This window comes from Gossypium hirsutum, chromosome A02 (genome assembly GCF_007990345.1).
Source record: "Gossypium hirsutum isolate 1008001.06 chromosome A02, Gossypium_hirsutum_v2.1, whole genome shotgun sequence".
In the NCBI taxonomy this organism is placed as follows: Eukaryota; Viridiplantae; Streptophyta; class Magnoliopsida; order Malvales; family Malvaceae; genus Gossypium; species Gossypium hirsutum.
In genome coordinates this window covers 14,434,478-14,440,537 of record NC_053425.1, presented here as the reverse complement: position 1 = coordinate 14,440,537, position 6,060 = coordinate 14,434,478, and positions in this window count along the sequence as shown.

Sequence of the window (6,060 nt, the reverse complement as noted above, 5' to 3'; positions counted from 1 at the left end):
CCTAAAGGTTGTAAACTAGTTTAAGGTGATAGAATAAAATGTTAATTGAGAAAAATCAGCTCAATTGAGAGGCTAATTGAGTAGGGAAGAAATTATCATTTATTAAAAGCTTACGGGAAAAATGGTAATAAATAGCTTGCACTAAAACAGTTTGGACAGCAGCAGTAGACTAACTTTGAAAAATCACCAAAAATTGTAGGAATCGAATTAGAAGATGAACAAAATATGGAATTAAAGCTTATTGAGTCTAGTTTCTCATAGAAGAAATATTGTAAGCAATGGATTTTTAAATTTTGAGATATAATGAATTTTGTGAGACAAGGTCAGAATGAATTCGGGTTCCCCTATTCTGACTTTGAAAAATTATAAAAAATTGAATAAAAATAATTAGGGACTTAAATTTATATGTATAGAATTCTGAATGAGTCTATTTTTAATAGAAACAAACAAGAACATCATTTGAATTCGGTATAAAGAGATAATTTATTTTTAATGAAGAAGGGTCAGAACTGTTAGACAACAGAACAGGGGTGACTTTGAAGAATAAACTGTACTGATTGGCTAAACCAAAAATTCTGAAACTTTTATGGTAAAAATATATATGAGTATAGTTTCAGGGAAAATGAACGGATCTTAGTTTTGAGTTCCATAGCTCAAGTTATAAATAATTTAGTGACTATGACTCAAGTAGACAGCTTTGAATGAACTATAAATAATAGTTGAATTATAGAGAATGTTGCATATGAACATGAAATGTATTAAATTGATAATTAAATTTATTTATTTAGATCCAGAAGATTCAAATACGAAGCTAGATCGAGAAAAGGAAAAAGTTCGGGATTAATAGATTTTTACTGTTTACAAACAAGTATCAAGGTAAGTTCATGTAACTTGAATTATATTCTTAAATGCTTGAAATGCATGTTTTTGATATGAATATGATTTGAATGTTCATTGTATGAAAATTTATGAAACATTGATATATTTGATAAAATGGGAAGAAACCCCGTTTGAACGAAAGGAAAATTCGATGGATCTCTGAAAAGAAATTGACGGTAAAAAGGATCTAGCCCGGACGGGTGATCCTATCCTGATATAGCCCTCCCGAAGAATATGTGTAAAATGGATTTAGCCCGGACGGGTAATCCGAATTAGGGTCTGAATTTAGCCTAGACTGGTAATTCAGATCCAAGCTCATTAGAGTAATTGTCGTTGCAGAGGATTTAGCCTGGACTGGTAATCCCGACAATACTCTATGAGTTTATATTGCAGGGGATTTAGCTTGGACTGGTAATCCCGCTGCAAGGTTGAGGTTCGGGGGAGTCTGCTCTCTGAAATGGAAATGTGCGCACTTGAATATGAATTGACGGACCCGGAATTGTACACTAAAAGTGTACCTCTGAAAATCCATCGAAATTCCGATAAATTCAACGGGATAAATATGAAAAATAATAAGGGAATGAAAATCATGGTATTGATGAGTACATCAATCATGGTATATATATATTATTGATACATGGAAATTATTGTACTAACTTGAATGTTGAGTTTGTGCATGTTAGGGTAATAATGCATTGAATGGATATATGAATGTTTATTATATTGTATTGAAAATATTAGGTAAGTATAATTCTTGTTACATGAGCTTACTAAGCACAAAGTGCTTACCCCGTTTCATTTTTCCCTGTTTTGTAGTGTTAAGAGCTCGGAGGTCGGATTTGGTCGGAGACACATCACACTGTCAACCTCAGGATTTCGGTATATAAAGAAACTTTATTTTGGAAATCAATGGCATTTATAAGCTAACAAAGTAAATGTGAACGTGAAATGAATGTAAAGTTAGCCATTAGTATCGTTAACAAACCTGGTTATAGATATGTGATGACGTTATCTTATATAAATGCATGAATCTATCATGAAAATATGTTGAATTGAAAAAAAAAAATTAATTCGTAAACTCCGGTAATGCCTCGTACCCTATTCTGGCAATGAATATGGGTAGGGGTATTACATACACTTTATATAATTATCATCATATGGGTTTTGCACGCAAAGTAAAATGGAAGCAAATATTGCTAATTGGTTGTTTAATGTTTAATTACTAAGCGGTATTACGTGGTTATATCATAATATAGAAAGAAAAATTATCTTAGTAAACAAACCTAAACATGTCCTTAGTCTAACCGAAAATGAGAAAATTGATTGAAAGACTGATATGTCATCTATCAAGTCCAATTGGAGAGATGTTTTATCTTGGGTATCAGAGTAGATGACTCCCAAAAGATAGAGACATAGATGTGACTGACTGGACTAACTGGACATTGAAATGGACCCAAGAAGAATAGATTCTGAATCCACTTATGGATTTATTCACTTGTGACGTTTATAGTGTGGTAAACTAAATCTTGAGTGGATGATGAACTATGTATGCATGACTCGTACACTTTGATGTAAGTAATAGCCTAAGTTCGACTAGATAAGGAACCAAAAGCTAGTACGTTTGGTGTACGACTTTTGCAGTCTGTAGCATTATTCACAATAATGGAATTCATAGCCTAAAACATGGGTAAATGATATTCTCATTAGCATTACATGGTTGATGAAAAGTTAAAATGGCCAATGGTGGTTTGTCTTTGTAATGAATGACTTGATTACTCTTTGATAGTAATTGACTTTTCATGAAGGAAGATGTAATGGTTACCATGAGATAAAATAGGATCATATTGAGAGAATGAATATTATCCTAAAGAGATTAAGGATATCTTATGAGGGGAACACACTTATGACAAGGTCATTAGACAAGCACTGGTCAAGTTGCTTTCGTAATGGTATACTATTGGGGAAAGCTCAGTCACAATACTATAGTGAAATGGCTTCATGACTGAATTAGGTTATAAGTAATAGGCAAAAAGTTGGAACTTAATTATAAATTGTTTCAGCCTTAATTGCATATGTCCAATCGGTCCCTTCGCTAGCTCATTGAAGCCATAAATAAGTTGTATGATGAATTAAATGAACATAAATGGATAGAAATGATAAAGTTAGATAAATGGGTTACATTCGAAAATGAATGTGGTTTTCTCACAAACATGAAAATGACTTGAGAATTAATTTATGGTTTTTTGAATTATTAATTAATTAATTAATTAATTGAATTTCAAAAATGGATTTAAATTAATTTGTCATTGTGAATCCAATTGAATGTAGAAAAATTAAATATATTTTCTCATAGATTCTTTTATGGTAAAGTTGTCATAATTTTATTAGAATTAGAATTAGGTTGAGAAAATTATTTAATTGATAAATTCATTTATTTAAATTAATTGAAAAAATAATATTTAATTTGGAAATATAAAAAAACATGTTGGAATAAATTATAACGTGCTGAGTTCATTTTAGGAAGTACATATAATTGGGACCAGCACGGGAGAGGCCCAACCCCCTTATATGGAATACATAGGACAACAAACCTTAGTATTCCCATATAAGGTTTCCACCCCACTCCCTAAATAATAGGGAGTTGGCTATTTTTTCTATCAAAATAATATTATTTGTATTCTACCACTTCAACCAGGATTCTACCAACTCTCCTTATAAATAGATAGTACTGGTAGGCTTCAAATCACACCAACAAAAAGAAAAAAAAACACAAGTTTCTCTGAAATTTTCAATATTGCTATTCTGGAAGAAAGTAGTGGAAATTTATTTTAAGAATAAATTTTATTTTCTGGGAATTGCAATTCTACTGGTTTCTATTTAAGAGAGATTTACTTTATCACTAAAAGTAAAGAAAATGTTTTTGGTTCTATGTTTGATTTGATTTGTTTGAGCCTACACTCGGAGTAGTTCATGGTACAAGAATAGCAGAGGAGATCATTTGGTTGAAAGTTGGAAACAATAAAGATTCGCCTATTCGAAAACACATGTATGAATTCAGTCCAGGATTTATTACTATAAATATCACAAATCATGTTGTTTTCAAAATTTTTATTTTTCATTGTGTAAGAAAACCTTTTTCGAACTGGATTTTTTCCCAACAATTAGTATCAGAGCGTCAATTTGTGCTATGTTTATAGTGTAAACCAAGACCAAGACCAAAATTCTCTCTTTTTATCATGTATGATTATATTTGATAAGATGTAACATTCTTGTAGTTGTTTGCATGTTTAAGTGAATGTATGCGAATGTATGTATGTAATTATTTTATTGCTATGGATGATAAAGTAATTTTACAAAAGTTGTGATTCCTAGAAAATAAATGTAATTTATTATTATATTGGGAATTTATATTTTAGATCGTGAACTATCATTTTCATCCGAGATTAATTTTATTATTTTATAATAAAATATGTGAGCCAAAAATAAACATACAAATTTTTTAATATTTTTTTCAGTGGAACTCAGAGAACCGAGATGCACCTAGATTGATCGAGACGAAGCAAACCAGACCTAGCTAAATTGACAAGTGATCGATAGTGGTCCGTCGATGGCTGGCGATGGATCGAAAATAGTGGCTAGTGGCAGTTCGACGAAGAAGACATAAACGTGAACCAGTACTGCAGTAGAAGTCCGTGGTGGCAAAATTGAAGACCCAAAGTATGCTTTGGGGTGGATCTTGTAATTTTACAATTTTTTATTTATCTAGGATGGAATCATGGAAACTTTGGCTTGCCAGAGTAATTTAAAGTTTTATGTTTTTATGTTCATGAGGTAAGCGTGATGATATTTATATGACTGTGAATGTATGTTCATGTATATATGAGATAAGCATGCCATATATTAGGGAATAATGCCACATGTACTTGTCATGCATATATTGATCATTCCTGACTGAAACTAGACATTAAAAACCTTTCATGTTTTTAAAATATTAAGTGGGAAAAAAGTCCCAAAAAAGACCTATGACCTCTATCAATGGTCTCTTGTGATGGCATACCAATTTAATTACCCCACAGTAGGATTGTTATGTGGATCTCACTGAGGAAATTACCTGAAAGTAAGTAGGACTCTCTTCATTCCTATTATAATTGGACAGACCTCTATGGTAACTATTATCATACAATATAGCAAGAAGTTCTGTTTTTAAATAGAACAACTAGTCACAGCATGCTACTTGATGAGATTGTCCCATGATGCGTGATGTAATTGATGTTGAGTTGATGATTATACACTCAAGACCTTCTAGTTAAGTAACTCCCCACGGAGCTCTACTTATGTTAGAAAGATGACCATGTTGGAAGATTGGTTTTGGAAAACATAGCGAAAATTAGGTTTAAGAGAATACTAGAGTTTTAAAAAAAAAATTCAAAAATATGAACTTGGTTGTGTTATCCAAAGTAATAAACATTTAATTAAAATTCGTACCTTTTGATCAATCTAGGATAAACACTTCGACCAAGTGAATTTATTTGCTATCCTCAAGCTCACGTTTTTTGAGTGTGGGCTCGTTTCGAATCAGAAAGTTTTTTCACAAAATTACCAATGGGAAAATTTTAGAACTTTTCTAAACTTTTGGGGTCAAGTTGTAAATAAAAAATATCTATAGAAATATTTTGAAATAATTTCTTCAGATATTTTTATCTACAACTTTTCTTGAATTCAAGTGTGTGAGAATAATGACCCAAACTCTCCCTATATAGGGAGAGTGTAAAGAGAGTTCAACTAGGATTGAAATTACTCACATTGATATTAAATTAATAAAATAATATCAAGATAAATATTAAATTTATTTTAATATTAAAATTAAAATAATATTATTTTTTGGAAAAGTTAATTCAAAATCAAGTTACCTGGTAGTGTCTTTTTTTCTCGATTAACGAGTCTGCCTAGGCCGATCATTCGCACAACCAGTCACACGAGATGCAGCATCCCTCGACTAGTTGTTTGCACGCTTGACCAAATACTGCTGATGGGGTTGGCCAAGACCCCTAGTAGTTTGTTCGAATAGCATGTTGCCATGGCCGGGGCACCATCGACTAGGCATTCTCATGCCTGGCTAATATGATAGCCGGTTTGGCTGCTGTAGGTTTAGTTCGGGCCAGTGATGGCCTGACCAATCTG